The sequence below is a fragment of the Mobula birostris genome, chromosome 2 (assembly GCF_030028105.1).
Source record: "Mobula birostris isolate sMobBir1 chromosome 2, sMobBir1.hap1, whole genome shotgun sequence".
Lineage (NCBI taxonomy): Eukaryota > Metazoa > Chordata > Chondrichthyes > Myliobatiformes > Myliobatidae > Mobula > Mobula birostris.
Genome location: NC_092371.1, coordinates 35,480,680 through 35,504,990, shown reverse-complemented (window position 1 = coordinate 35,504,990; position 24,311 = coordinate 35,480,680).

Here is a 24,311-nt window from a genome sequence, read left to right as displayed (position 1 = left end):
GGTTGTAATACTCATTTATATGAACAAAAGTTGGGGGCTGAAAATTTTTTCAAGACATACTAACTTCTCTCATCTCATTTGTAAAGAACCATATTAACCTTTGCTATACCTTTTCCTTTTCAGAGATCTACAGAAGCTTTCTCATGTTTAATTTTTGGATTTCCTTCTTTTAGTTCCTATGTTCCCTGTGCTTTTTAATGTCTTGGTCCTCTCTTTCCCTACAACCTGATATTTTCCCAATCTTCAGACTTACTGCACTTTCCAACAATGCTGTAAAGTATGCTCCTGTGACCTATACTATCTTTAACATTTCTTTATAGCTATCGCGAGACAATTTTATTTGTTGTCAAAAAATGATTTGTAAACTTTGAAAGTTAGCACTTGTTAATGTATCAAACTGTTATGGTCTGGTCTGTGAAATCTGCATTCCGGTTCAGGGTCTGGTCCATCAATCCCTATTCCGGGTTTTCCTGTTTTCCCTTGTTCCATTGGGTGCCTTAATTGAGGCACTCGATTCTCATTTTGGGCTGGCACATAAATACCTCTGCAAACCAAGGATTCCCTGCTGGACTGTTCCCTTCCCCTCCCCATCTGAATCTCTGACAGTTTACCTTGGCAGTTTACCCCAGAGTTTTCCTCAGCAGTTTACCTCGACAAGTATCCAAGTACCTCGTCCAGTCCAAGCCATGTCCAAGTACCTCGTCTTTCTTTCCAAATCTTTTTATTGTCTATACAGGAAAAATAACATGAGTACTTCGAAGTAACAACACTTACAATGCCTCAAAAAAAACCATTAACTTAAAGATTGAAAAAAAATCTTGTGATAACAAAAAAAACCTACTAAGCAGAAAAGTGAGGGAAAAAAACCCATTAGGTGTATAACCCCGGAGTCATGCGTCATACAAAAAGTTTCTAAAAATAAACATCAAACTGCCAGCAAGAGGAGAAAATATACCAAAAAAATTTACAATTAGATCGTGGAAAAATTATATCAATTAACTCAAATGATAATAACGAGCAAATGAGCCCCATCTTTTCTCAAAATCAAATAAAGGTTCAAAGGTTCGACTTCTAATTTTCTCCAAACTAAGACATAGCATCACTTGAGAGAACCATTGTGACAAAGTAGGAGCTGATGTATCCTTCCAAGTACTTTGTCTAGTCTAAACCATATCGAAGTACCTCGTCTGGTCCAAGCCACGTCCAAGTACCTCATCTAGTCCAAGCCAAGTTCTAGAACCTCATTTTTGTCTAAGCCTAGTCCAAGAACCTTGTCCTGTCCAAATCGAAGCTTTGCGTTCTCGTCCTGTCCATGTGCCTCGTCCTGTGCAGGAGTTCCATGTCTAGTCCTGTAGCCATGTCTTGTTCACACCTACATCCGGGGTCCGAGCCCAAGTCAAGACCCTCGTTCCGGCTCCCTGTCCAGTCTCTGGCTCAGAGTCCTAGCCCAGGCTCCTAGTTCCAAGTTCCTTGTCTTGGTTCCACTTTCCTAGTCTTAGTACTAGCCCAGGCCTGGTGTCCTTGTCTCGTCCAGGGCCTGTGTCCCTGTCCAGCATAGTTTCTTCCTGACTCTCCTTACTTTCTTGATAAACCTTGTCCTAGTACTTCAGTGTCTGTATCTTGCATTTGGGTCAGCTCCCAATACCCCCTTATGACATAAACTTTATTTAATATGGCTTTCCAATCTGCCATAGCTATCTTGCCTTCTTATTTTACTTTATTCAGATTTTAAATCCTGGTTTCAGATCATACAAAGTTGATGTGCAATACACCTGAAGGCACATGCCACCAGCCTCAAGGTTCAAGCTAACACTCACAATGCGCTGGAGGAACTCAGCAGGTCAGTCAACATCAGTTGAAAAGATTAGTCGACGTTTCGGGCCGAAACCCTTCGTCAGGACTGAAGAAAGAACTTTGGGGAAGGTTTAAAGAATGCTGGTAGTTGAAAAAAACAGTAATTTTAAAGACAAAGGGGTGGGGGAGGGGAAGCAGGGAGGTGATTGGCAGGAGAACAAGGCGAAGTAGTAGAAGGAGGCGGAACTATGGGGGAGGTGATGTGAAATAGAGATAGAGTAAGAGAGGGGGAGGGAATTACCGGAAGCTGGAGAATTCTATGTTCATACTACTTCGCATTGTTCTCCTGCCAATCACCTTCCTGCTTCCCCTCCCCCACCCCTTTGTCTTTAAAATTACTGTTTTTTCAACTACCAGCATTCTTCAAACCCTCCCCAAAGTTCTTCCTTTGGTCCTGACGAAGGGTTTCGACCCGAAACGTCGACTAATCTTTTCAACTGATGCTGACAGACCTTCCGAGTTCCTCCAGTGCATTGTGAGTGTTCCTTTGACAACAGCATCTGCAGATTATTTTGTGTTCAAGGTTCAAGCTTTTACCTTATTATAAGGTTATTGAATGGATCTCTTGTATGATAAGATGGACTCTTGACCTCACAATCTACCTTATCATGGCCCTGTACCTTATTGTCTACCTGCATTGCACTTTCTCTGGAACTGTAACACAATATTCTGTGATGTTTTATTATTTTTCCTTTGTGCCACCTTGATGTACTGATGTGATGAAAAAATCTGTATTGATGGCATGCAGTTTTTCACTGTATCTTTGTATATGTGACCGTAATTAACTAGCTTACTGTTTATAAATTCTGGTCTTGCCAGTTATGACATGACTGATCCTGAAAATGAACTTAAAGAAAAACTCCCAGATATCACTTGAATTCTGAGAATGAAATACATTTTAAGTAATTTAAATCCATCCAATAATTTAAACATTCTTAACTTGGAACCAGATTCATTTAATTAGCTAACACGATGATGTTTCCTTTTCATCTTATCTGTTTTTTTTAACTAAAGTTGAACTCATCTTCATGGATATGGATCCACAATATGATAAAATCAGGTTAGTAAGCTCTTGTTTGGTCTACCAAAATGTTGGTATCAGAGTAAGGTCATATTTCATAAGCGTGCAAGAGCTAAAGAATCCCAGAAGTTAATTTTAAACAAATTAATATAACATGAAATATCGTATCACAAGAATCTTTTCACAAATTTCAAGCAGATGTTGCAAATTCACTGTGTATAGTTGGTGCATTTTGGTGGTTTTCCATATGTTCACCTCTGACTGAACCAACAAATAAGATGTCTGCATATATCTAATAGATACTACAAAACATAATTGAACATGTATCAGTTATGATTTAAAAATAAAAATATAATTGTTTCTAATTGATTTCAAGATGTGTGTTAAGAAGATTCAGAAGAATTGTTTAAAACTTCTGTTTGAAAACTGAGGCTGAGATGTAGTTCCGACAATATAACTGGGTACTGATACAACTGATACGCTGTGACACTGGTTTGAGAATACAAGAAAAGGAACATCAACATAGCAATCCTCACCCAAACAGAAAGTTTCCTTTCTGTTACAGCATTTCACAACTTGTACATATTACCTGAGCCTGCTCTCTGCTATTCTGAAAAATCCCATGGTCTCAGCTGCAGCCTTCCATAGCAGTGTGACATCATTAGTTTTCATTGTCTAACAATCTATTGATCAGCCTTGAAATTGCCAGCTTTCTGGAGTAAAGAATTCAGGAGATTCACTTTAATATTCCAATTCGAGTGTAAATTGTGTGGTGCTATATTTCTTTTTTTTTTGTCTCCTCTTTAACTGGATAAAATGTTCATTCAACTTGCTTGTCTTTACGTAGAACATAGAACAATACAGCACAGGAACAAATCCTTTGGGCTACAATGTTATGGCAAACCAATTAAATTAGTAATCAAATGGCTGACTAAACTAACCTCTTTTGCCTACACTATGTACATGTCCCTCCATTTCCCTCACATTCACGTGCCTATCTAAATATCTTTTTAAAACCCCTGGTATATCTGCCTCTACCACAACCCCAGGCAGAGCATTCCAGTCACTGACAACTCTCTGAGTCAAAATCTTGTTCCTCACATCTCCTTTAAAATTACCCACTCTCACCTAAAATGTATGCCCCCTGGCATTAGACATTTCAACCTGGGAAATAGATGTTGTCTGTCGACTCTCATAAATGTCTGTCTACTATACCTCTCATAATCTTATAAACTTCTATCAGATATCCTCTCAGCTTCCTCTGCTGCAGAGAAAACAACCCAAGTTTGAACAACCTCTCATAATAGCACATGCCCACTCATCCAGGCAGCATCCTGGTAAACCTCTTCTGCACTCTCTCTAAAGCTTCAACATCCTTCCTGTAATAGTGTGACCAGAACTGTATGCAATGCTCCAGATGTGGCCTAACTCCATCTACCATTTCTCCACCCATATCCAAAAATGATCTATGTTCCACTCTATCCTTTGACAGTCATCTACGCTATCCACAAAACCACCAGTCTTCATATCATCTGCAAACTTACTATCCACTCATCTCTACTTTCATTCAGGTCATTCATATACACCACAAACAGCAGAGGTTCCAGTACAGATCCCTGTGGAACACCAGTAATCACAGACTTCCAGGTAGACTGCCCCTTTGACCACCACCCTCGTCTTCTATGGGTAAGTCAGTTCTGAATCCAAATGGCCAATTAATCAAGGATCCCATGCATCTTAATCTTCTGGATGAGCCTCCCATGAGGGATTGTGTCAAATGCCTTAATATAATCCACATCTCAATCTTCATCAATCACCTTCATCACCTCATCAAATATATTGTTCATATTTTATCATTAAATTTATAAGGTCTCCTTGAAATGTTGTTTTGATTCATGTTTACTAAATGATTTTAATAATCTTTGAAATGTATTACTGTTATTTCCATATTATTTCTCTGTGTAAAAATAAATCATCTACATGCAATGTGCATCTGTATTTGCTCAAAACAAATACTTTGTGGAATGTTAAACATGGATTAGTCACACTTTTTCAAAATATTTACTAATCTAAACTGTACGTTCTCAAATTTAATTTGTATACTATTCCACACATTGCTATTAATTCTTGGCTAGCTTTCAACTGTTTTTTGTGAATGCCTTATCTGCTTTCTCACTTTGAGTGCCACTGTGCTCAGCAACATATTTACTCTTTTTTTTAGATACTTTTGCACACTACACCAGGCTTTCATTCTCTTTTTGTCCTTGTTAATCAACTGGGTTTTATTTCAAACATGTTTTAATAACAGACCAGAGCAAAGAACTGGATATTTCATCTTTCAATAATACACCATTTCAGATGTTGTGATCACACAGATTCATGTAGCTCCATCTTTAGAATGTTGGAAATTCCCAAACCAGCTTTTATAATGTGAAAAATCTTTAACAGCATGGATCCAGTAATGTTACTAGGAGTTCCATTAATATCATAAACAATCACAGGTACTTATATCAAAACAACCATCTTTAAAATATGGCATAAAGACGTCTTTGGCTTATTTGTTTATTTGCTAATTGTTTGGAAATTTGTTCTATTAATGAATTAATTAATTGTTCAGTAGTTAAAAATCATAAAGTTAGAAACCGTATTTCTAAGATTAGCTTTTCCTGCCTAATTATGTATGTGCATTCTAATTCCATGCAGTGGGCCATTCTGATGAAGTAATAGGGATATATCTCATGGTTAGCATTTCTCAACTGCAATGATTGCCTATTGAACATCTTGAAACAATAGCAGGAAATCCATTCCAACTGTTATCTTAACTATCCATCTTACTCAAAAAGTTGCGGAAACTTATCAGGTCAGACAGCATCTATGGAAATGAACAAACTGTCAATATTTCAGGCTGAGAACAGTGTTCAGGACTGAGATGGAAGGAGAATGAAGCCAGAATAAAAAAGTGGGGAAGGGGAAAGAGTTTAGCTGGAAAGTAATACGTATGGTCAGGTAGGTGGGAAAGGTCAAGGGCTGAGGTAAAAGGAATCTGATAGGATAGCAGGGTGGACCATAGGAGAAAGGAAAGGAGGAGTGGACCCAGGGTGAAGTGATAGGCAGGTGAGAACAGGTAAAAGGTCAGAGCAGGGAATAGAGGAAGAGAGGAAGAAAGAATTTTTTTTTCCCAGATGGGAAATAAATCTCTAACCCCCCCCCCACCACCACCACCACTTCTCACCTGCCTATTGCTTCTTCCGGGTCTCCTCCTACTTCCCTTTCTCCTGTGGTCCACTCTTGACTCCTATCAGATTCCTTCTTCTATAGCCCTTGCCCTCTCCCAACCACCTGGATTTATCGTTACCCTCCAACTAGCCTCTTTCCTCTCCTCCCACCTTTTTATTCTGGTATCTTCCCCTTCCTTCTCAGTCCCAAAGAAGGGTCTCAGCCTGAAATTTTGACTCTTTATTCATTTGCATAGATGCTGCCTGACCTGCTGAGTTCTGTAATGTGTGGATCTATTCCTTTTAGAGCAATGACCACACCAACTCCCAGCACTACATATTGATCTGTTGTCTGTGCATGTGATGTTGTCTACAAACACACATTATTCTCTCTCTCTCATTGCAATGTGAATACACCAGTTAAAGCCATCTCCTCCATTTGTGCTAATGTTTAATTGATACGTAGTTGTGCACAGACACAGCAAATTGGCAAGGATGTTGGATTAATTACAGTGGAGTTCAAAACCAACATCTCAGGAGTCCCAGACCACACCATACTGATGTAAGGGACTCATGCTTCATTTCAACATGCCATGTGGCTCCCAGCTCCCCCCCCCCCAACCCCAACACACTAAATACATCAAAATTAATGCTCCATAGCTTCTGAGTCAATGCTCTTTTTGATAGGCTTAATAAGATTGAGGATAAGACCAGAATAAATTTGAGCTACTAATTCTTGACTACACTTGCTCTTTTTCCTTCGCTCCAGCAGATCAACGGGAAGTTGTGATCTTCTTTCCTAGAACACAAAAGGAGAAATTATCCTTTGAATATGTGGCTTACTAGCTATATTCCTTTGACCAGATGTTTGACAATTAATCTTTGATTTGTCACTTTTACCTGTATTTAATCTTCACCATTGTATTCATCTATTTCAATGGCAAGTTAATGTGAGATTAAGTTCTGCAGCTCGTGGTAAATCACTCAGATTTGTAAGAACATGCAAGGAGAGAGCTTTAAAACAGTACTTTAGAATCTCAGCCATGCTAACTTTTTTACCCAGGATGTCGCCAAGGTTTTGAACCTGCATTTTGTCTCTTTCTAAAGAATGCTATGTGTCATAGGCACCTAAGTTTTTCTTTATATGAAGGTCTGATTTCAGCACTCAGTGAAGCACACATTCAATAATATTATTCTCTCAATGCTCACCAGCTGAACATTTGTGCAATGAAAGTTCAGTTAGGGGTATTCCATTGTATACAGGGATTGAAAGATAGCAGAGGAGCAATCAATACTCCTTGGATTTTCTGAAAACCTGCAGACCTGTAGATCGTGCTTCCTGTTGTGTGTCCTCGCTGATCAGTGTTAAAAGTAATTGAGTGGTTGGCCCTGGTGAATAATGGATCCATGACCTTCAGGATACATCTGCAGATAGTAAAAAGGTTGATGTGGCAGATGTCAGTGGCACTATTCTGAAAAAAGAACCTAATGCATAAAATGTGAGAAAAATAATGAGTCTGATGGCTGCTCTGCACAGATGTCTAATCCTGTCTGGAACTGTATAGACAGCAGGGATATGTGACAAAATGCTTTCTATCCCCGAGGCTCCCACACAATGATTTTCAGTCATTCTGAAACATTATGCCTAGAAGAACAGTTATGATATGTTGTGCACTGAACCAACTTCAGGAGAGAGCTGTGTATCATTTCACATCATAGCTCACCTATTCCTGAACCTGTTAATTCTTGCAACCCAATTGTGAAGCAACGAAATAAACAATTCTATGTTTATCAAAAACAAAAATGGGATCTATGTTATAACAGATTTATTGTTAGTACTGCTAATTGCTGTGCCAATACTGTTACAAAAATGGATTTAAATAAGCATAAAGAGTGCAGTTCAGAAAATGGCCTGTCTTATAATTGGGACAACAATGAATAACTATATACAGGGCATTATTTTGACTTTAATACTGTAAGGTGGACAATATTGATTCAGCTACCTCATATTACATCTTTGCTGAGTTTTATTTCCACTGAAAGCAGGAGAGATATACTGTATGACAGCATGTGTATTGATAACTCCCATTTAACAGAATTTTCCAATGGTAAAACTAAAGAGAAAATTCAACTTTTAGAGTGTCATTCATAACCTCAGAATCTTCAAAAACACTTTACAGCTGCTGAAGTACTCTTGAAGTGTGATCATTTTTAACACTGGATTTTCTTGGTTATTTTCCTTTCTTTTCTCTTTCTCCTCCCTATCTCTCAATCTTTTGCTCCCCACCCCCACCCCATTTCTTCTTGAAGAAATTTATTTTAGTCAGGTTGTTATGCTACTTATCTATTTAGAGCAAAAGACCATAAGACATCGGAGGAAAATTAGGCCATTTGGCCCATTGTGTCTACTCCACCATTTCACCTTTCTGCTCCCCGTAACCTTTCACACCCTGACCAATCAAGAAACAACAATATTTATTTCCTAGTTTCTAAAGATTTGATTTTGCACAGTTAAGCCATAGATCCATTATATTTGTTGTTATCTTTTGCATCAAGTTATGTTAGAAACTATATTTAAGCTGAAAGATGCAGGTAAAAGTTTTACTGCAATGCTTAATGTGCCATGTTGCTCTGGCAAGACTTAATCCATTATAAAGTGGCTATGCATGTTGTAATTTATCAGTAGTTTTATCAAGATTATATACACTCTTATTCACTTGGTTGATAATAGAAATACTTAGGACAGATTATAGCTCAATTACCAATTACCCTGCCCAGTATTTCTTGGGATTCATACACCAGAAACTTCTATGAGATATGACAACATTTAAGAGATGACTGATGACAGGGAAATACTGAGAAGTGACAGAATAAAAAACTTAAATCTTTGACTAAATAAAAAATACAAAACTATATTATGAGGGGAGTGACAAAACATGAGCACACAAGTGAAAATAATGCACACACCCATTCATGCGATTTCAGTTATTGTGCTAAATTCTCATTGGGCATATGCATGTGTATTTAGGAACTTATACTGCAAAAATTAGAACTAAAAATGCAGAATTTCTCACCTCAAAATCTTCTGCGGATGATACTTTGAGTAAGAGAAATTAAGCAACACTTTTGTCTTAGAGCAAGCAAAAGTAATAGCGTAGCTACAACTCGACACCTTGTGTCCAGTTTGCTTTCATGTTACTTAACACATTTATGTTAATTTTGATTTATTATATAAAGAGTTTGTGTGTATTGTAGTAAATAGGTATTTGTAAATTTTAACTCATTGCATGCATACATCTTTGACTTCCTGCTCTTCGGTCCTGTTGCTAGATCAAAGCTTATCATGAAAAAGCATGTGGAACAACTAAATTAAGTTAAAACATCATCACCACACACTTTAAGCTTGCAGGAGATGTCAGTCTTGATATCATGTTTGCTATTAAATATGTATCTATGAGAGATAATTCATTATAAAGCAGCTATGCACTTTGTAATTTATCATTAGTTTTATCAAGATTATATAAATTCTTGTCCAATATTTAGGACAGATTATAGCTCAGTTGCCCTGTACAGTATTTCTTAGGATCCATACACCAAGGTGTATGATTCATAGGAAACTAGGAGGAATCAAAGGAATCAAATAGTGGTGCTCACTTACTTTATTTGAGGGGGTATACAGTGCAATGATGTCGCTGTAATGCTTTGAAGCTGTTGTGAGTGTTCTTTCTACAGATTAGAATACATGCTGAAGTTGAGTTTTCAAACAGCATGCACAAGAGGTCACTGATCTGGGCTGTGAATGTTTGGTAGCAGCAACAAAGTCCACATGCACATCTCGCAGGATAAAAACTAGCTACTAGGTGTTCTTTGAAACTGTTGTGGTCAAGTAACTGAACCTGAACAGACAGGTGGCTGAATTGTCAACTGGCATATGGATTGTAAATGCCAGTGAACTGACAATGGACCAGGGAAGCTACAGAAGCATCCTCTGCTGATGAAGCCAGTATCCTAGCATATCCACCAATGGGCGCTTCATCAAGAAAAGAGGAGGCTTACAGACCATCGCCCTTGACATCAGCTAACTAGGAAGACACGATAAGAGAGACTGCCCCCCTGTGATGGTCTAAGAAGGTGCTTTCGCCAGATGACCAGTTCTAAGAGTGATGACGCTTTTATCATTTTTCTCAGTTCCCTTCCTCAGTGGGTGCAATCTATAGAGGGGTATGGATGAACCATATCGGATCGATTGTGAGAATGTGGCAGGTTTGCATGCAGCCAATTGATCACGCAGTGAATCGAATGGGCTTCCTACATGTGTATGGCTCTCTCTCTTCATGTGTGCTTTTGAGTGTGCACGTTTTCATGTCGGTGGGGCTGGGTCACAGCTCCCACACTGTAAGCTTCCCAGCATGTACAGTGGTTAACATGACCCAGTAAGATTGCTTAATCCTACTGTTCCATTGTCGTTCTTGCTCCATGCATACGTAACAGTCACAAATCATGTTGATTGAGGATAGATAATCAAAGCAGGTAAGCTCATTTCTAAAACTCATAGCTGATGAAATAAGGATTAATTGACTCAGTGAAAGCTCAGTAATTAAGATGATTGTATTTTAACAATCCATGTTCAGGGAAAGTGGGATAACAGTGGATTTATTGGACTGCTTCCTGATTACACCCTGTAAGGAGGAAATCAGCTCTTCATTTAACTCCTACCTTGTTGGAAGCTAAGGTTTGGATGCGGTTAGGTAATCAGGGTCAAGGACATACTTCCACTCCAGATTTGTATGTGACTGATGAAGTCGATATGGGCACCTTTCAATCTACTGCAGATGAAAGCAGGATGGCTGATGAGCGTGGCAGGAGGGCAGGAGGGCAGTATTTTTTTTCTGCCACACATACGGGGCTTCTGTATCTTTCTGATCCATGAGGCAGAAGTTCACAATACAACCTCAAACACTATTCTTAAACTTGATTACCAAAAGGAAGTGGGAAGATTAACTTTCTTCTAAGAATCATTGAAAGTATTCCATTGTCTTTTCCCTTAACCTGACAAAGCTTTTAAAGAGTGTCTGCATTGAAAGTCTGGCATCAGGCATGGGAGTTACACAAAGAAATTGAAGTTCCATTTCAGCTATCAGGAACCATTACCTATTGCAAGATGAGGGAGACTTAAATACTGGTGCGTGTTGTGACTTTCTGTTCAGTTTCCGATTGATTGGGCAATTAGGCAATCGGCAAGATCTACAAGCAATCTCACTTCCTGTCCAAACATCAAATAGTATGGTGAGTAGCCAGTCACTTCATTCTGTGTATAGTTGTAGCAGTTTATCAAATGTCCAATATGCTGGCTACGCGTGCTTAAATTTGTTGGCATTCAGAGTTCCAAGTATGTCCAGCAATGTCTGGTTGAACCTTTCAGGCTGAGGATCTCCCTGAGTGTGATTGGGCATGGTCCTTGACTTCTCTACTCCAAGCATGCATGATCTGACTCTCAAAACCCCTTCCTTGATCATTATGGATCCTTCTTGGGAGGCCATTATTGAACAAAATATATCTCTCATGACACTTTGGCAACTGTGGCTGCTCTCTGACTTTCTGTGGGGAAGGCTTAAGCATATCTGATGTAGTGAATCATAATGACCAAGAAATTTGCAACATTACTGGAATCAGGCACTAGGGAGAGGAAATCCATACTCAGTAAATCAAGTGGTCCTTTACTTTGTAAATGAGATCATTTTCCATAGACGCTGCTTGGCCTACTGAGTTCCTCCAGCATTTTGTGTGTGTTGTTTGGATTTCCATCATCTGCAGATTTTCTTCTGTTTGTGAAAACCAACAGGTCTACACCATTTACCTTGGTCTTGATCGAGAACACCGCCTAATCCTTCCTGGCTGGTGTCTGTATGCAGTACATCTAGCAACTGGAGGTTTGCAAAGGCCAGCGACTCCTTCAGCAGTTAAAATGCCTCGTCACACTTTGCATCCCATCTTTCCCCAAAAGGCTTGGAAGGGCTAAAATAAAACTTGCCTTCTTCCCCTTTCATCCCCAAAGGAGGGTAACCACACAGAAGTTGATTCAAGGGGTGAATTACCCTGGTGTAGTCAATCCCCAGTAGTACCCACAGAATCCAAGGAATGAACATAAGGCACTCACACTCTTGGGCCTTGGCCGTTTGCTTATCACCTCTGTCTTGGATGAATTTGCAACCACTCCATCCTGAGAGGCAATGTGTCCAACATAGTTGACTCACACCTTACAGAACTGGCATTTTTCCAGTGACAATTTTAAACCTTCAGCTTTCGGGAGGTCTAACACCTTCAGTAGCCTTGTCTCATGCTCCTTCAGCATTGACCCAAACACCATGAGATCATCCAAGTACACTAATACCTCAGGCAAGTTCATGTCCCCAACAGTTTTCTCCATGACACGGTGGAGAGTAGCAGGTGCTTCTGATATGCCCTGAGGCATTCTTTCAAACTGAAAGAATCCAAATGGACATATAAATGCCATCTTCTCTTTGTCAGCTTCCCTCATGGGTATCCGATAATACCCATTCCTTAGATCCAACACACTGAATCATTTTGCTCCAGTCAGACAGACCAGAGCATCCTCAATCCATGGAACAGTATTTTGCTCTGGGTCTATGTATCTATTCAGTGTTTGATAATCAACACACATTAGTTCTTTCCCATTCCTGTTCCTCACCACCACAATGGGCGATGATTAGGCACTATGGGTGATGGTTCAGTGGTAATTCCACTTTCGACAAGCACCCCACAAATGCAAGCTTTTCACTGGACTCATATACAAACATTGCTCTGCTAATTAAATTTGCTGTCGACACTACACTGATTGACCTAATCTCAAATAATAATGAGGCAGCCTACAGAGAGGAGGTTATCACCCGACACAGTGATGTCAAGAAAACAACCTCTCCCTCAATGTTGCAAAAACAAAGGAGCTGGTTGTGGACTACAGGAGGAATGGAGACATCAATGGATCTGGGATTGAGAGAGTGAACAGTTTTAATTTCCTCAGCATAAACATCACCGAGGATCTCACGTGGTCTGTACATATCAACTGTATGGTGAAAAAAGCACAACAGTGCTTCTTTCACCTCAGATGTTGAAGAAGTTTGGTATGGGCACCCAAACCCAAAGAATTTTCTATAGGGGCACAATTGACAGCATCTTGACTGGCTGCATCATTGCCTAGTTTGGGAACTGTACTTCCCTTAATCACAGGACTCTGCAAAGAGTGGTGCAGACAGCCCAGTGCATCTGTAGATGTAAACTTCCTACTATTCAGGACATTTACAAAGATAGGTGTGTAAAAAGGGCCCAAAGGATCACTGGGGACCCAAGTCACCCCATCATAAACTGTTCCAGCTGCTACCATCCAGGAAACTGTACCGCAGCATAAAAGCCAACAGGCTCCGGGACAGTTTCTTCCACCAGGCCATCAGACTGATTAAAAAATGCTGATGCAACTGTATTTCTATGTTACATTAACTGTTCATATTTAACCATTTTGTTACAGCCCTGTTGTATATACTATTTATTATAAGTTACTATAAATTGCTCATGGTACATTTAGATGGAGACATAATGTAAAGATTTTTACTCCTCATGTATGAAGGATATAAGTGATAAAGTCACTTCAATTCATTACCTAGCTCTTCTAACGACCAGTGGTGAGAAGTCCATCTTCTATAAGTAACAACTATCTGACATTGGTATAACTTAGGTTTAAACAAACAAGCAAGTTAGGATGTTCTGGTTAAAGAACATTGATTCAGCAAATGCTGTTTAAATACTGCCCCATACACGGTTATTGGTCGCTAAGAAATGACAGATTGTACAGCGGCATAAAATTATGAAGAAAGTGTATTTACCAATTTTTCAACTTTATCAGTTAACAGGGAAAAAAAGAAAGATAAAGGGCCCATTACAATTAAAACAGTCTAAATGTACACATAAACGTTGGAGCTCGTTTCTGTAGTAGTTGGAAAAATTGCTTTACTCAGTGTGCTGAGTTCCTAACACCAGCCACAGGTTCAACTTCCCTTCTTGGAATCCTTCATCTCAGAAAGCAGTCCTTACTATAGGATCTGCCCTCTGGGTGGGATCCTCCAGGCATTTCTCTGGTGCCCTTCTTTCCATTCCTCCCATCAAAACACCCTAAACCAGACTACTGTACTCCAGAAATCCGATTCCACTGACCTCTCTCAAATTTTCCATCGCATCGCACTGGACGGGAAGTTACAACACGTACCGAAACAAACCCGATTGGATGATCCAACATTCCTAAGTTGTACAAAATGGCTCCTTATCTTTAGCCTAAGCCAAAACATTCTTTCCAGCAGGACACACTGCTTTTGTAGAAATACTACATACTTGGATATAACTTTCTATTGAATAAATACACTCAGTGGCCACGTTATTAATTATCTCCTGTACCTTATAAAGTGTCTATTGAGTGTATGTCTGTTGTCTTCCCCTGTTGTAGACCATCCACTTGAAGAGTTGATGTGTTGTATGTTCAGAGATGCTCTCCTACACACCACTGTTGTAGTGTGTATTTATTTAAGTTACCATCACCTTCTATTCAGCTTAATCTAGTCTGGCCATTCTCCTCTGACCACTCTCATTAACAAGGTGTATTCAGTTGCAGAACTGCTGCTACCTGGATTTTTTTGTTTGTTTTTTTGCACCATTCTTTATAAACTGTAGAGACTTCTGTGCATGAATATCCCTGGAAATCAGCAGTTTCTGAGGTAATCAAAGCATCTCATCTGGAACGAACTATTACTTCTTTCCCATTCTGATATTTGGTCCGAACAACAGCTGAATCTCCTGACCATGCCTCCATGCTTTCATGCATTGTGCTGCTCTCACATGATTGGCTGATTACATATTTACATTATAGCAGGTGTACAGGTATATCTAATATAGTGGCCACTGAGTGTATGTCTAAGAGCAATCTTTATATATAGAGCAGACACTGGCAATTTATTGATCTAATTCATTTGCAGCCAAAACTGGAATTGGCATCGTTAAAAGTATTGTTTTGCAATATTTAACACTAATTATTTGAAACTCTTCTCTGACAATATTTGGCAAGTAAATTCATTATAACAGTGGTGATAGTTGCTTACACAGTAGAATGGATTTGTGATTGGTACAAATTCAGAATTAAAATCAATAGAGCCGTACAAATACATAAGCTGTCAGTAATATGGAAAATTCAGAACATTTAGTAGCAAAGAAACACCAATTGAACAATTAATGTTATACACACATTTCCAAGTAGCTATTCACAATGTGAGAAGAACTGATATGTTGAATTTCCAGCCTTGTCTCTATAGGCAAAGAAATGGAATTGCAAGATTGATTTTAATTCATTGTAATTGATGGTACACATCATTGTGAACTTGACCATGGAGCTAAAATCGGCTGAGAAATTGCTGTCCGGGCTTGGTTAGTAATGTTTCTTGCTGGTGTATATTTAAAGCACCAGCTCACATCTACGTCTTCAATAATCCTTCATCTGTTATAAGGCAGTTGCTGCCAAATGGTTTTCCCACCAATATACATTGCCAGGATTGAGTTGACTGTATAACATATGGCACACAAACATTGTTTAACCTAGCTAAAACTGAGCAAGAAATGCATTTGTGATTAAAACTGGCCCATCTACAGGAAGAGTAGTTATTATCCTTTCACTCCCAGTTTGTTCTCCTCATTGGTTATGTTACTGATATTTTTGCAAATACAGAAAACTTTTTTTTTATCTATTCATGGTACAAATGAAACTCACTAGCAGTTATGGCCAGTCCAGTCTTCAGCATTCTCGAGTCAGAGGATGAGCAACCAGAGGTCATGGTCCTTACAGGCATCAATAATATAGTTAGGAAGACAGACAAGGTTCCACAAAGTGAGTTCAGAGAGTTAGGTGCTAAGTTAAAGGACAGGACCTCCAGGGCTGTGATCTCAGGACTGGTAACTGTGCCATGTGCTAGTGAGGCCAGAACTTGGAAGATCATGCGGTTTACCACGTGACAAAGGAGCTGGCGTAGGAGGGAAGGCATCAGATATTTGGATCATTAGGCTGTATTCCAGGGAAGGTGGGACCTGTACAGAAGCGCAAACACGAGAAAATCTGCAGATGCTGGAAATTCAAGCAACGCACACAAAATGCTGGTGGAATGCAGCAGGCCAGGCAGCATCTATAGGAAGAGGTACAGTCGACGTTTCAGGTCAAGACCCTTCATCAGGACTAACAGAAAAAAGAGATAGTAAGAGATATGAAAGTGGGACGGGGAGGGGGAGATCCATAATGATAGGAGAAGACAGGAGGGGGAGGGATGGAGCCAAGAGCTGGGAAGTAGATTGGCAAAAGGGATACAAGGCTGGAGAAGGGTGAGTATCATGGGATGGAAGGCCTTGGAAGAAAGATAGGGGGAGGGGAGCACCAGAGTAAGATGGAGAACAGGCAAGGAGTTATTGTGAGAAGGAAAGAGAGAATAAATAATAAATAAATAAACAAACAAACAAACAAATAAATAAATAAATAGATAAATAAGGATGGGGTAAGAAGAGGAAGAGGGGCATTAACGGAAGTTAGAGAAATTAATGTTCATGCCATCAGGTTGGAGACTAACCAGACGGAATATAAGGTGTTGTTCCTCCAACCTGAGTGTGGCTTCATCTCGAGACTAGGGAAGCAGCAAGTGGGTGTGAGGGAAAGATGTGCTTGGTGGTGTTATCTCGTTGGAGATGGCGGAAGTTACAGAGAATTATACGTTGGACACGAAGGCTGGTGGGGTGGTAGATGAGGACAAGAGGAACCCTATCCCTAGTGGGGTGGTGGGAAGATGGGGTGAGAGCCACGAGGGTGTATAGAAGAGGCAGTTTGCACCTAAACTGGAGAGGGAATAATATCCCAGCAGGAATGTTTTCTAGTACTGCTTAGTTATTTACTGCCCATTGCACAGCTGGTTTTTAGGGCAGCAACGAAGGGCCTCCATCTTTGTCCAGCAGGATTCTTCACTGCTGTTTCCATAATTATTTTTTTGACCAGTCAGGATTATTAGGCCTGAGCTGAACCCTGAATCCTGGTGGACTGGTGGACCTCTCTTAGTCTGACCTCTACCCTTTGACCTGTTTGGCATGGGTGACCCTAACAATGCATAAGGCCCTGAATCCAGTCAATATAACTCTCCGGGTCATTGAGGCACACAAGCCTTCAAACCCTATGACAAGGATGTGATATTCTTGGAGGATGTTAGTTCTATTTGGTTGGGTTGGCGTTGAACTAGAGTTGCAGGGGGATAGGAAGCAGAGTGTCAGAACAGATAGTGGAGAGGTTGTGGAGACAGATGTTGTTAAGACCTCAGACAAAGTCAGGAATCAAAAGTTTGAGCATGGTGGGACTAATATTCTGAGTTGCGTATACTTCAATGCAAGAAGTATTGTAGGAAAGGCAGGTGATCTCGGGGCATGGAATTATTATATTATAGCCATTAGTGACACTTGGTTGCAGGAGAAGTGGGACTGGTGTTCCATTGTTTTAGATGTGATAGAGCAGGAGGGATTAAAGAGGGAGGAGTGCCATTACTTGTCAGGGAAAATGTCATGGCAGTGCTCAATCAGGACAGACCGGAGAGCTAATGTAGTGAGGGTTTATGGGTAGAATTTAAGAATAAGAAAAGTATGATATTGTTAATGGTATTACATTACAGACCACCCACAAGTCTGTGGAATTTAGAGGAATGAATTTGTAGAGAGATCGCAGACTGTTGCAAGCAACATTAGGTTGTTATAGTAGGTGATTTTATCTTTCCACGTATTGACTGTGACTTCCATACTCTAAAAGGACTAAATGGGATAGAGTTTGTCAAATATCTTCAGGAATGTTTCCTTAATCAGTACATAGAAGTCCCAGCAACAGAGTGGGTGATACTTGATCTGCTATTAAGAAATGAGACATGGCAGGTGACAGAAGTTTGCGTAGGGGAACACTTTGCATCTAGTGATCATAATCCTATTAGTTTCAAAGTAAATATGCAAAAAAGTCTGGTCTGTGGGTTGAGATTCTAAATTGGAGAAAGGCCAATTTTGTTGCTATCAGAAAGATCTGCCAAGTGCAGTCCAGGACAGGCTGTTTTCTGACAAAAGAGAACTTTGTAAATGAGAAGCCCTCAAAGGTGAAATTTTGAGAGCACAAAGCTTGTATGTACCTGTCAGAATAAAAAGCAAAGATAACAGGTGTAGGTAATCTTGATTTTTCAAGAGCTATTAAGGCCATGGTTAAGGAAAAAAATAGGTGCATAGCTGGGATAGGCAGGTAGAAACAAATGAATTATTTATGGAGTATAAGAAATACAAGAGAACACTTAAGAAAGAAATCAGGAGAGCTAAGCAAAGGCATGAGGTTGCCCTAGCAGACAAGGTGAAGGAGAATCATAACAGATTCTACAGCTAAGTTTAGGGTAAAAGGATTGCAAGTGACAAAATTGGTCCTCTGAAAGATCAGACTGGTAATCCATGCATGGAGCCAAGAGAGATGGAGGAGATAATACATGGATTTTTTGCACCTGTATTTACTCAGGAGATGGACACAAAGTGAGGCAAAGTGGCATCAACTTCATAGACACTATACAGATTACAGAGGAGGAGATGCTTGCTGTCTTGAGCCGTATTAAGGTGGATAAATTCCCAGGGCCTGACAATACGTTCCCTTGGATCCTGTGGGTGGCAAGTGCAGAAGTTGCAATGGCACAAGCAGAGACATTTAACTCATGCTTAGCCACAGGTGAGGTACAGAAAGATTGGAGGATCAGGAAATTATAGGCCTGTGAGCCTGACATCAGTAATGAAAAGTTATTGAAAAGTACTCTAAGGGACTGGATATATAAGTATTATAAGTATTTGGATAAACAGGATTGATTTGGGATAGTCAGCATGGCTTTGTGCATGGTAAGTCATGCCTAACCAATTTATAGAGTTTTCCAAGGCAGTTATCAGGAACGTTGATGAAGACAAGGCAGTGGATGTTGTTGACATGGACTTCAGCAAGGTATTTGACAATGTCACTGTGACAAGAGTCCTTGATGAGGATATTTTGAACCCAGATGCTGGAGTATTCAAGGCTAGGATTGAGACATGGTATCAAACTAGATCAAGAACTGAGCTCAAAATAAAACATTGAGACTCTATTCAGGTGCTCTTTATGTACTCAATTCTTGGCACCCAAAACATGATTGCCAATTAGCGGGACAGTCCTGAATCTTTAAAAGGGTGGTGCAAGCTATCCATACTTCAGAGAATTAGAGCATCTAAACCCCAGAGGTTGATGCAGTTGTCGGCATGTTGTAGCAGTCCCATGTGGGCGGTTGGTCAAGAACGTTTAGTCGCTTGGCATTTAAGATGAGGTAATAAGTTGAATCAGATATTGGCTTTGTTGGAGTAGCCAAAAAGTGGGAGTAGACAGTTGCCTCTCTGACTGGAGGCCTGTGATTAGAGGAGTGCTGCAGGGATCAGTGCTGGGTCCATTTATGTCAATGGTCTGGATGATGATGTGGTTAACTGGATCAGCGGATTTGCAGATGACACCAAGGCTGGGGATACAGCAGACAGCTGGGAAAGCTATCAAAGTTTGCAGTGTGGTCTGGACCAGTTGGAAAAATGGGCTGAGAAATGGCAGATGGAATTTAATGCAGACAAGTATGAGCTGTTGCACTTTGATAGGACCAACCAGGGTAGGTCTTACACAGTGGACGGTAGAGCAATGAGGAGTGCTGTAGAAAAAAATCGATCTGGGAATATAGGACTATAAGTCATTGAAAGTGGCATCACAGGTAGATAGGGTCGTATAGAAAGCTTTTGACACAATGGCCTTCATTAATCAATGAGGGAGTACAGGAGTTGGCATGTTATGTTGAAGTTGTATAAGATAATGGTGAGGCATTATTTAGAGTATTGAGTGCAGTTTTGGTTACTTACCTACAGGAAATAAGAGTGAAAGAGTACAAAGAAAATTTACAAGGATGTTGCAGGGACAGGAAGACCTGAGTTCAGCACAGACTAGATGGGCCAAAGGGTCTGTTTATGCGCTGTACTTTTCTAGGAATCTAAAGGAATGAACATTTTTAATAAGGAAACACTTTGCTAGACACTAATGGCTTGACACAGATTATTTTACACATCATACCCAATCAATAAGTTTGAAGGAGTACACAAAAAATTTGCAAGGATGTTGCTGGGACTTGAGGACCTGTGCTATAACAAGAGGTTGACTGGATTAGAACTGTATTCCATTGAGTGTAGGAGAATAAGGGGAGATTTGACAGAGATATACAAAATTCTGAGGGGTATAGTGTGAATGCAAGCTGGCTTCTTCCACTGAGTTTGGGTGAGGCTTGAACTAGAGCTTATGAATTAATTGTGAAAGCTGAAATATTTAAGGATGGCATGGTAGCATAGTGGCTAGCACAATGCTTTGCAATACCAGTGACTTTGGTTCAATTCTTCCCACTGCCTATAAGGAGTTTGTATGTTCTCCCCACGTTCGTGTGGGTTTCCTCCAAATGCTCTGGTTTCCTCCCACAGTCCAAAAAAATTTACATACCCCATGGTAGGTTAACTGGTCATTGTAAGTTGTCCCATGATTAGATTAGGGTTAAAACGGTGGTCACTGGGTGGTCCAGCTCAAATGCCCAGAAGAGCATTTTCTGCACTGTATCTCAAGAGGTAAATAAATAAACTGTTTCAAGGTTGTCAAGCCGAGAATTGGTAGTGGGGATAAGCTCCCACTACCTAAAAGTGCTCCTCACGGCATGCACCTCAAATAGCCTCTGACAACCAAGTCCAACTCCTGGCCTTCTCATGTGGCTTAGCCTCTAAGCCCAGCGGAACTATTTCTACTGATGGGAGAAGGGGCGAAGGCGGGTCCTGGCACCTTAAAACTTGTGCTTTGGGTAGATGGAGCTCGTCAGCCTGGGAAGGCAGTCCATCTAAAAGAGGGAAAACTCTGATTTCAAACCTCCGCTGCCTTGCGGCCATACCCACTCATGGGAAAGGCTTCGAGAGTAAACCCTGAGGACAAATCCAGAGCTGGAATCCCTAAGGAAGTCCGACGTTGCCTTCAACCTCATTCTGGTAACTCTTGCGACGACACTGGTGCCAAGTTATATCGCCCTTGCCCTTCCCTTGGACAACATTGGTGTCATGGAGGGGGAGACTTTCTGCATGGGCAACTGCCAGTCTTCCATACAACCTTGCCCAGGCCAGCACCCTGGAGAGGACGAGACTTTCCAGGCACAGATCCATAGTCTCGTGAGACTAACAGATGCTACCAACAAATAAATAAACATGAGAGAGTGGTCAGAGTGTGGAGCAAGATGCCAGTGTAAGTGGTGGATGCAAGTTTGATTGCAGCATTTAAGAGAAATTTGGATAAGTGCATGGATGACTGAGGTACAGAGAGATATATTCCAGGTACGAGTTGACTAGACTAGGCAGAATAATAGTTTGGCCTGGACTAGATGGGCTAAAAGGCCTGTTTCTGTTGGTAGTGCTCTATGACTCTACACAAGTAAGAACCATTTGTATAAATTGTAATATTTTGTCTTAGAATCTATTTCATTTTAGATCTGCAGTTAATCACCTTTAAGGTTAATCAGTTTAATAAATTTTGGCCAAATTGGCAGACTTTGTCTAATACTTTAGCTTAAATGTAAACTGGAGGTATTAAAGCTGGGCAAAGGCTTAGCAAAGTAACCATCTAAATGTCACGTTGACATAAATACCAACTGTTGAGTCAGGGAAGGTAAACTGCCATCTTTACCCTGTTAAATGTTAGCCCCACCTAATGTATATGACTATACAGTGGCTAAGCCATTCAGTTTAGATAGGAGGCCCCCATCATGTACCTCAGGGGCAAGGGGACAGGTAAAATACTGGGTCCATTTCCGACACCTCTCTCCTCTTTCTTGATTTCTGTCTCCATCTCTGGAGACAAAATGTCGATCCATATCTTTTATAATCCTACTGATTCCCACAGTTACCTTGACTATGCCTTTTGCCAACCTGGTGTCATTTAAAAATGCCATTCCCTTTAATTGGTTCCTTTGTCTCCACAGCATCTGTTCCCAGGATGAGACTTTCCTTCCCAGGATATCAGAGATGTGCTCCTTCTTCAAACAGTGGGGCTTTCCTTCCTCCATCATTGCTGCAGGCCTCCCCCTATCTCCTCAATTTCCCAGACATCCATGCTCTTCCTGCCAGCTTAGCAGGGATGGAGTTCCTCTTTTCCTCTCCTACCACCCCATGAATTTTCATATCCAGCTCATCATTCTCCACGACTTCTGATATCATCAATTAGACCCCATCACCAAACACATTTTTACCTCCCTCCCACCCCCATTCTCTGCTTTCTGCAAGATTGCTGCTTCCATGGTTCTTTGTCCATTCATCACTCCCCACCAATCTCCCTCCTGGCACTTATCCCTGAAAGTAGAAGTGCTACACTTGCCCATTCTTCTTCTCCCTCACCTTCATTCATGACCTCAGGCAACACTTCTCTTGCAATTCAATTGAGGTTGTCTAACATCTGGCATTCCTGATCTGGCCTTCTCTATGTTGGCCAGACCCGATGTATATTGGTGGGACTGCTTTGTCAAGTATCTTTGCAACATCGACAAAAAGCAGGATCACCCAGTGACAAGCCATTTTTATTCCACTTCCTATTCCCACATTGGTTCATGGCCTCCTCTTCTGTTATGATGGGGCCACTCTCAGGTTGGAGAAGCAACTCCTCCTATTCCATCTAGGTAACCTTCAACCTGATGGCATGAAGATTGACTTCTGCAACTTGGGTAAATTTTCCCCCTTTCCCTTTCCCCACAATGGGCCTCCTCTTACCCCTTCTCCTCACCTACCTATCACATCCCCTGGTGACCCTCCTTCCCATTCTACCATGGTCCACTCCTCTCTCATCCTTCTTCTCCAGCCCTTTATCTTTTCCACCTATCATCTTCCAACTTCTTACTTCATCACCTTCCCCAACCCACCTGGCTTCCCTTCTTTTCCCCCACCTTCTTATTCTGACCTTTCCCCCTCCTTTCTGGTCCTGATGAAGGGTCTCAGCCTGAAACATCAACTGTTTATTCCTTTCCATAGTTCCTGCCTGGCCTGTTGAGTTCCTCCAGCATTTTGTGTACGTTGCTCAGGTAAAATGAATATTAGTTGACCGGTCAATATGCAGTCTTAAGGAAGAATTAGAAAATAATTGGGACTAAATAAATTGCCGGGTCCAAATTGTTATTTCATGTTTTCCCAATATTAAAATTAATGAAAAATTACAACTATACTGAGCATTACCGTAAGCAGGATGATGAGCCAAATGGAATATCTCTGTCCAGTAGCTCCAACAGGGAACAATGGAATTTGGCCAGATAATTAGGTAAGTAAATCCTGAACTTCTATGGATGTTCTCTACATGCTAAGTGGCAGATTATAGTCCATCTGTCATTCTACCCTGTCACCTGATACCAGCAGCAGAGCTTGACAACACTGGGATTCCTAAGGATTGTGCTAGGGAATCTGATTCTCGGCCAGTGACACCTACATTAATTTAATCCAATGGTCGAATGGTTCGATGGTTCAATGGTTCAATAGATCCATTTAATATCAGAGAATGTATATAGGATACAACCTGAAATTTTTACTCTTCACAGACACAAAACAAGAGAAAGCCCCAAAGAATGAATGATGGAAAATGTTAGAACCCCCTCCCGTGCACAAACAGCAGCAAAGCATCTCCTCTACCCTTTCCCCTTCCCCCACTTGCTCCAGCTTTTTGTTTTAGGAAGCAACAGTGTCCATTACTTCCAAGAAAGCAATAGCACACCCCTAAAGAAAGACCATGATCTGTAGTCCAACAAAAACTATTGTTCACCCAGCTATTTAACATGCCACAGGATCTCTCTCTTACCAACAAGGGATAGAGAGGTGTTGCCCCCTCCACAGTGAGAGGGGAGCCCAAACAACAGCTCACTGTTACAATCTGACAGTCTGCATTGTTGCTTTTTATTCTGAGTTTCTCTGACTCAAGAATTGGCAACAAACTTCTCCCACTATTTTGAGACAGAGAGAGAGAGAGAGAGAGAGAGACACAGAGAGACAGAGAGAGAGAGAGAGATAGATAGATATCT